We start from the raw sequence: 8,880 nt of genomic DNA, 5'->3' as shown, positions 1-8,880 counted from the left end.
CACTTTCTGATGTTATTAAAATTATAGTTACATTGAAAATGCAGTTTGTCTAGGAGTCTTGCAGTGCCATAATTACTTTTGCCTTATTTTTAAGATATTATCAACTCATGGTAGTTACAATGTCCATTAGAAATAATCAACCTTCTAGCAGCCCCACATTGTCTGTGCCCTACAGGAGCACAACCCAAGATGAATTGGAAGGATGGTGTAGTATGGATGTGTGGGGATGTGACAGGTTCTAGGGAGGAAGAGAAGCCTAGGGAGGTGAAATTGTCCCTTCCCAGCCTTTCAATTTATATTGTTGAATGAATCCAAATAAATTCTGTATTTCCAGTACTAGAAAGATAGGGAGGAGACAGCGAAGAAAAAGAGCTTTTGACTCATCAACAAGTCAGGCCTACTTATGCTCTCTGCCTATGGGTTTTCAGGCCATCCGTGTCTTAACATATGTATTCAGGGCAAGCATGGGTTAGAAAGCCACACCCTTTTCTCAGAGACCAAGTGGAGAAAGGGCTTGAATTAAGCAGTTATTTCCCAAAAATGGCTTAGTTTGCCATTTTTTTAGTTGTAACACCTTTTAAAGCAGGTTCATTCCTATGAAAGCCTGCACTCAAGCACTTATTAGTTCTAGTTCTGCAGAATGGAATACAAAAGCTTTTCTAAAACATAATCATAAAGGAAAAAAAAATGCATAAAGCATATGTGTGTGTGTGTGTGTGTATAAAATGAGAAAGCACTTATGCAGCATATATCATTAAAATGTATATCCATTTAGGGAATAAATTAACATTTCTAGTTCGCCTCTGGTTTGGGTGGAAAAGTTAAATATATTATATAAACCTGGAGTTATTATTTATATGCTAACAAATGGAGTTAATGAAAACCATTTCACATAGGAAAGAAGAATAGGTGGTGTGTAGATTTTTTGAGTCTCACCTGAAAACTGATGACAAATCGTACAAAGCCTTCCATATATTAAGATCAGGCAATGGGATGACCTTGTTATTCAAGGATTCCATCAAAGCAAATGGTACAAGTAGCATTCTTTGAAAGACCTCTTCCTGTCAATCAAGATCAGTCATCAGATTGCTTTCTAAAGAATATGCTTTTGGAATCATATAAACTTTTTAAAATATTACTGAAAAAACTTATTTGCTCTGAATTTTATGTTGGCCACAGTGAAGGGGAAAAAAATCACACAAAGCATCTATAAAAGGTCTTAAGCAATTAACCAATAATTTTAATTCATGATCCCATTTACTGCTTTAGGGAAATGGCTTGAAAATGGTTCTCACTATTTATATCGTTTATATAAATATACGTAAACTTATTTTTCAAGACTCATCAATCTAAATTATATCTCAACAACATGTGATCATATGCAGGCATTTTCCCTTGGAAGCACCAGAGAGAAGAAGATAATTTCTCAGACTTTAATAGCAGGGCCCTGGTGGCAAGATGCCTCCAGCAAAGCCTGCCCAGAGCAGCCTGCCTGATGGTGGCCTTACCTGACAGACCAAGTCACGTGTGTTTTATCAGGCTGTAAGTCTCCTTACACTCCCCCACTTGCAAATCAAAAATAAATTTATCCTTTTGGGCTCTTAACTAAAAACACTGGATCATGAGTGTTTCCTTTGGCTTTTTATGGATCCTCAAGTTAATCTGGACTGTTCTCGAAATAATGGCATTTCTAAAGGCTTTCTGAGGTAGAAAGGCAATAAAGAATAAGATTTCCCAAGTTGAACAGGATGCCCTGCTCCCTTAATGGACTCCCAGAGGCCTCCCTTACTGGAGCAACATGCTAGTGGTGAGGAGTTTTGCAGAAACTTCTGTGTGGCCTTAGCTCCCCTGAGATCTGATCTTCCATTAGAGGTAGATGTTGTTCTACCCTCACTCTCCAGTGGCACAAACGTGACCACATGGGGCCACAAGACACAAATGACAACTCTACGTACCACTTTCCATACCATGTCACTTTTGATGGGGTACTGGGCCTCCCTGAGTCTGTTTTCTTGCCTGAATCTGGCAAAAAGAAAACATTATACATCAAATATTTATTATACAGTGTGACAGCCCATGCAGAGTCTGTTTTTAAGGAAGCACAGCATCTCTCTCTCAAGGAGCTCATGATAAAAAAAATTAGAATATACAGCATACTACAGAGAGGTATATGTGGGTCAGGGAGGGACATTTTAAACAGGGGCCAGGGAAGACATCAGAGAAAATGATTTGTGAGTAAAGACCTGAAGGAAGTGATGGAGTGAGTCTTGTGGAGATCCAGAGGAGGAGCCTTCCAGGGTGAAGGAACAGCAAGTTCAAAGGCCCTCGGGCAAGAATAGGCCCAATGTGCAGGAGGACCAGAATGAACAGAGCTGAGAGGAGGGGGAATAGGAGGAGATGTGGTCAGAAAGACAATAAAGGGGACAAGATCATCTAGGAAAGAGGCTGAAAAACTATGAGCCATGGATCACACCTATTTCTGCCACCTATTTCTGTAAATAGTGTTATTGGAACCACAGCCATGTCCTTTGGTTTACATATCATCTATGACTATTTTCAAACTATAACAGTAGGGTGAGTAGTTATGACACAAAGCCTGAAATTTAACCCACAAAGCCTGGAATATTTACTATCCAGCCCTTTATAGGAAAGGTCTACCAACCTTTGGCTTAAAGAAATGGAGGCTTATTTTTTCTCCATGGTGAGAAGTCTGAAGTAAACATTTTAAGCAAGGTACAGAACCGCCATATCAATAAAGATTCAGGCTCCTTTTATCTTTAAGCTCCACCAGCCTTAACACATGGACATGTTGTGTCATGATCTCAAAGTAACTGCCAGTGTGCCAGAAATTACACACTATATCCACATCCAAGACAGGAAGGCAGAGGATTCATCCATTCTTTCTACCAGAAAAGTGAAATTGTCTTTACCCTCTCTCAAATCTCTCCTCCCAGTCTCTTTTCCCTGAAGCAGGTCTTATGGTCACTTCTATCTTCAGAGGAAATTGGGAAGTCCTTGAAAAGAATTGTCAAGATTGACTCAGATAGCTATTTTCCCTTTTTTGACTGTGTCCCACAGTGAGAAGCACAGTTTATATCACAGCTTAATAATGAGTTCCCTACATACAAACCTTCAAGTTATGAACTTTAAAGATGCACATCTATGTTTTTTTTATGTATTATTTCTCTCCACCAGATGTCAGTATAGCCTGGTAAATAAAAGCAGTACTACATAGCCTATTGTGTGATTTGGGTGCCTAGGCCAACCTTGTTGGAATTAAAACATTGGACTTACAAATGCACTCTTGGAACCAAATTCATTTGTATGTTGGGGACTTCCTGTACACATACACAACTGAAACATAAATAAAGCAGTTTTCTAAAATACAATTTATATTTCCTAAGTGTACCGTACACTGATATTTTTCCTTCCTTTTTTTTTAAGTACTGGTCATATCATCCATGAAATTAATTTCACAATCCATTATTAGGTTGTACGTGTAGTATGAAAAACACAAGTGGTCATGATCCATCACTAGGGACTGACATGTTGTTACAAACAAGTTGGTTTTTCTCTCTCCTTTCTTTCCCTCCCCCTCTTCCTTTTTTTTCCAAAGAAGGGGGGAATAGATATTGACTGACAACTGACAACATCCATATCCCTCCCATAAGTGAGCTGGAGGCCAAGTCCAGTTCTATTGAATGCTGAAAGAAAAGGTGACCCCCCCCTCAAGGAACTGAGAACCCTGACAATGGACACTTGTGTTCTATGTGATGGACACTGTGTTCTGTGCAAAATGAAAGTAGTAACACCCACCACTCAGGAGAACCGAGGGTTGCATGGGATTTCTGCTGCAAAGCACTAGCACAACATTTGATACACACTGGGCGCACAGGACACATCATGTTGCTGCTTCAAAATCAATCCTCACTCTGGGATAGTCATGGCCCTGTGAATAGCATTAACTAGATCAAAGAGAATGACTCACACTTTAGCTCTGGAGAGCGCCAAGAAAATTGTATATCACCCTCTTACTTCTATGTTGCTATGTTTACTTCTCCTATCTGAAGTGATTAAACTCCTAAGATCTAGTGTTCAGAGGTTGTGAGCTGTGTTGAATTTTATCCACTGTTTTTAAAAACCTTTTAGTGGTCCCCAATTATTGACCTCAGCTTTGATGAGCACTGATGTTTTGACTGTGGAAGAATAAATGCATCATGACAGCAGGTCACCAACCATAGATACTCCCTGAGCTGGCAAAGGATAGGACATTCTTCACGAACTCAAGCAAAGGCAGAGATGGGAAGGCCCCTAGACTGGTCATCTTTAGCCCCTTCACTTTTTGCAGTTGAGGAAGCAGGCCCAGAGGGGTTGCGATATAGGCCATGTCACATGACTAGAAGTAAATGGTAGAACCCAGACTCTTTACCCCCAGTCTTGTCCCTCTGAGTTGGAGTTCAGGGGTCCATAGACTCAAATCCCAGGTTAATATTTTTGTATGTGATCACCTGCATTTTTTAGAAGATCCATATCAGAATCTAAAATGGCCATGCCACCCTAAAACGATTAGGAAATTAAGATTAAATGAAACAAAAGTAACCTAGGTTGGGGGGGAGAGATCTGGAGGTCGGAGTTAGGAATGGTGAGATAAAGCAGAAATTACAGCTGTTTTCCATCAACCTCATCGCCCGCCCTGCCACCCCACACCCTTGAAACACGGAACTGTTCTGAGCCCCCAAATGGCCTGTGGTTTTCTGTCCTCTCTGACTCCGTACAGGCAAATTTTCATCTAGGAGGCGGTGACTGGAAGAAAGGCTGACTTCTTTTTACTCGCCGGATCGGCTTCCTCAAACAATGCAGAGTTCTAAGAGGCCGCGCCAAGCAAACAGCTAGACTGTACAAAGGTGCCTCTTGAGCAATTAATAACAAATAATCCGGGTATTACTGATAAGCCTCCCCCCAGCCGCCCCATAAGCTCACACAAGTTCATTGGGACGCCGGAGCAAGGGCCTTTGTTGGAAACCCAAGGGTCCAAGTTTAACCCAAGGTCCCTGGCCGGACCGGGTGCTCTCAGGGACTGGGGACTCAGAAGGCACGCGATGCTCTAAGCTTGGGTCTGAGGACACTAGATGTGCAGGACGGCCCAAACCTTCCCCCGGCGCCGCGGGGACACCGCCCTGCACTGGACCCTACCCGCGTGCCCGGGGCGGGGCGGAAGGAGCCATTGGCCGGGGCTTGGTGGGGACGTTTCGAGGGCGGGACGGTTCGGGACGAGACGGTGCCATTGGCCGTGCGGGGTGAGAGGCGGAGAGGAATGGAGCGGGGCGGGGCGATGGGAGGAGCAGGGAGGGGCGGGTTGAGGAACGAGCTCTGGCCCTGAGTCGCGGAGGCCGGGAGCAGCGGGCACTGCAGGCGCAGCTTTGGTGCAGGCAAGGGCACGGCGCACGCAGTGGCTTCTGGACGGCGCGATGACTGGACGGTGAGTGATGCAGGAGCAGGAGAGTTCGTGGGAGTCGGTGGAGGCCCTCTTCCCACCCGGTTGCTGCCACCCGACGAGGGGGGCTGGAGCCTGGGCACTTGGGCTCTTTGACTGCAGCGCGCAGGGTCCCTCCCCCTGCCAGCCTGGCGCATTGCGGGACCCGGGCCCTTTGCTGAGAGTGGGCACTGCATTTGGCGTCTCCGCCAAAGGGAAGGTACTTTAGAGGCTAAAAACTGAACACGGCAGGTGAGCACGGCCACTGGCTACACCTTTGTTCACCTCGTCCTTAGCTAATCTCCCAGAATCATTGACCTAGAGTGCCTGGCGTGCCTCTGGCACAACTCGCTGACTTAATAAATGTAAAACCCAACGCCAGAGGCGAGACTTGTCTCACAATCACTATTTGTAGAGGTCTTGTGCTGGCCCTGTGCTTTACCACATATGACCCTTATTCCTCACAGCAGGGTGAAATTAGAACTTCGGTTATCTCCATTTTCTGTGAGAAAACTGAGACTGAAAGAGTTATATAGAATCGTCCATCTTTCCCCATGAGTCAGTGGTAGAGCCAGAATTTGACTTGCTGTGCTTTCTGGTCTCTTGCTTTTCACCCCCTGACTCTAGAGCTCAGCCTACTTGCTGTCCTGCTCTTCCCATGCTCCTTACTCTCGGACCTGCACTTCCCACTTCCAAAGGATGTCTCAGTGCTTTCATTAATCTGGCACAGTCTTGTAAGAGGGAGGCCTCCTGGTGAGCACACCACGATCAGTGCCAAGCCAGGGCTAGTGTTTTCTTAAAACAGGGAAAGGAGAGCTTTAGTAACTCCATTTCACATAGGAATTAAATAAGGTCACACAGCAGGTAAGGGCTGGGGTTCTAGGACTTGAACCCAAGCAGATTAGGCTCCAAAGTCATGCATTGCACTCACAGAAAAGACCCTCGCTGGCTTCTCTGTAGTTTAGTACCTCCTGTTCCTTTGTATAATTCCTGGGCTACTGCCACCAGGGCTGGGAAGCTAGGGGCGAAGGATGAGAGGGAGTGAATCAGTGAGGAAGAGAAGAAAGGAAGAGGAGAGAAGATGAAATTCGTTAAACTTAGGTTTAAAAAATTGCTGACTGGAAGTTGTCATGGGTGTGTTTCAGCACTTTGTCTATGTGTTAAGTCTATTTTTATTCTAGTCACAATTCTCTCTGTGTGTATTTATTGCTGGTGGTTCAAGATGTGACAGTGAAAATAAGGTTGATGCCACCAATTAAAGTATCTATCTGAAAAGCAGGAGAGGGGGCTGTATTTCCTCCAAGAAGCTCCAGTGGGTGGACTGGAGATGGAGAACAGAATTAAGATCCAGGGTCCCCCTGGGTGAGGGCCACCTGGATTATGACAAGTAACAAAGAATACAAACAGAACTTGTCGCAGTTCAGATTCTGGAAGTGCAAAGCCTCAGAAGGGAGACCCTGACTATGGGGTCTACTTGAAAGCCTTTGGGACTGGGCCCCTTAGGAATCTGGGTCCTGATTTCAGGAGTAAACTCAGCCTGTTTCCTCCCTCACTCATAGCCACTCCTGTGGGGAGACCTGTCATTCTCTTTGAGTCTCAGATTCTCATCTCTGGAGACCTGCTGTCTCTCTAGATCCCCTGACTCACAGTGTCAAAAAAAACAGTAATGGGAGCCTCTGTTTATTATTGGTGAGCCCCATATGAGGGCTTCATATTACAGAGTCCCATCTTACCTGTCTCCTCATTTGCCTTCCCAAAAGTCATTGAGGATTATAATAATGTAACTGATGAGGAACCCAAGGTTCAGAGAGGGAAAGGCTGTTGCCCAAAGTCACAACCAGGTAATCACCAAGCAGAGTTTTGAACCCAGAGCCTTGCAAAGGCTAAGGGGTTATCTTCTCAAATAATACATTGAAGAACATATTTTGAAATTGTTTAAAAGTAAATTAAAATCAAATAGGAAGTAACTACACTTCCCAAAGCTTCTGCAGTTTTCTCATTTCTGTTAAAAAGGAACTTGCAGTTCCCTGGGCCTCCTTTTCTGGCTGTCCGACCTTCCCCTGGATGTTTCCATTTAGAACCTCCTCCCCTTGCACTGCCTGACCTTGGGAGCAGGGGCGGATTGTCATATAGTCCCATAGATCTGAAGTTACTCTATACCAACTGCCACAAAAGCCCTGGCTAAACTGAGGCCTGAGAGATGGCACAACACTCTGAGGTCTCATGTCAAGTTGATGCTACTGCAAAACTCACACACAGACTCCTCTCTACAATGCCCCTCTGCCTCCTCTTCCTTGCTGGTGATATGTTTCAGTAGACATTCTTAACCTGGGATCTGGGGCACATGAACAAAAGCTCCCTGATCCCCTTGCAGTGGTGTGCCAATTCTATGTGTATACACACACAGGTACACACACATGCATTTTTGGGGGGAGAGTATGTTAAGTTTTCAAGAGACTCCAAAGGGCTTCATGATTCAAAAGACTCTGAGACCCATGCGTCTCACAGGAAACCATCCCAGTAGCAGGAAGTAGCACACCGGCCTTGGAAAGTGGGTAGCACAGGTGGGGGCAGGTATTGGGAGTGTCCCAAGCAGTCCTGCAGCAGCCAATACTGAGCACCCGGAGGTTTTGTCCCTTCGTATTGCACCCCTAGCCCTGGCAATCAGGATATTGGTCAGTGGCCATTCTGAGCACCTGTTAGGTCCAAAACCACAGCTGAGAGGATCCTTGTTCCTAGGGATCCCCTCTTTCACAGGCAGGAGGTGAGCCCCCTGGGTGTGGGAGACACAGCGCCAGGTAATGTAAGTGTATGGTGTAAGGGGTAGCAGGAGGATTGGAAGCAACTTTCTTGCCCCAGATTGCTGTGTCTGAAACAAGGGCAGAAAACAGAAGTTCTGCCTGCTGGGCCAGGATGAAACGCTGCCTCTGGGCTGAGGCTGTCAGGAAGCTTTGAGAGAAAGGTCAGCCTGCAGTCTGCATGAGGGCCAAGGGCTAGGCTCTTCAGAACAAGAACAGTGTCAGAGAGGCATGGGTGCCAGAGTGGACCCAGGGAGACCTGTCAGTGGAAATCCAGGACTGGCAACAGGGGTAGGGATGGAGAGGAGGAGGGGAGGGGGCTGGCCATTGGAACTGGACAGCAGGGGAGAACAGCAGTATGGAAAGAAGTGTAAGCAGCAGCTGCTGGGTCACCACCTGCCATCTACAACTGACCAGCTGGCTTTCTCAACACAAATGCTTTGCTGAGGGGTGGCCGGCCATGTCCACTCAGAGGCAGCTGGCCAGTCTCCTACCATTTGCTGATTAACAGGTGCTGAGGGGGTCCTTTTTTTTTGAGTTGGAGTCTCACTCTGTCACCCAGACTGAGTGCAGTGGCCGCTCCCGGCCACCGCAGCCTCGACCTGCTGG

The 8,880-nt window shown here is 45.8% G+C and overlaps 1 protein-coding gene across 1 annotated transcript in view; it reads left to right on the top strand.

Moving 5' to 3' along the window:
- Positions 1-5,353: 5,353 nt before the first annotated feature.
- Positions 5,354-8,880, top strand: part of RASSF4 (Ras association domain family member 4) — a 33,599-nt gene continuing 30,072 nt past the window's right edge. Inside the window, exon 1 of the mRNA XM_008053316.2 lies at positions 5,354-5,479. The gene's annotated coding sequence lies outside the window, so the exon portion shown is untranslated. The remainder of the gene's footprint in view (positions 5,480-8,880) is intronic.

Source organism: Carlito syrichta, unplaced genomic scaffold (assembly GCF_000164805.1).
Source record: "Carlito syrichta isolate Samal-C Ts95f unplaced genomic scaffold, Tarsius_syrichta-2.0.1 Scaffold288054, whole genome shotgun sequence".
Taxonomy (NCBI): domain Eukaryota; kingdom Metazoa; phylum Chordata; class Mammalia; order Primates; family Tarsiidae; genus Carlito; species Carlito syrichta.
This window is presented reverse-complemented; position numbering and strand designations above follow the sequence as displayed.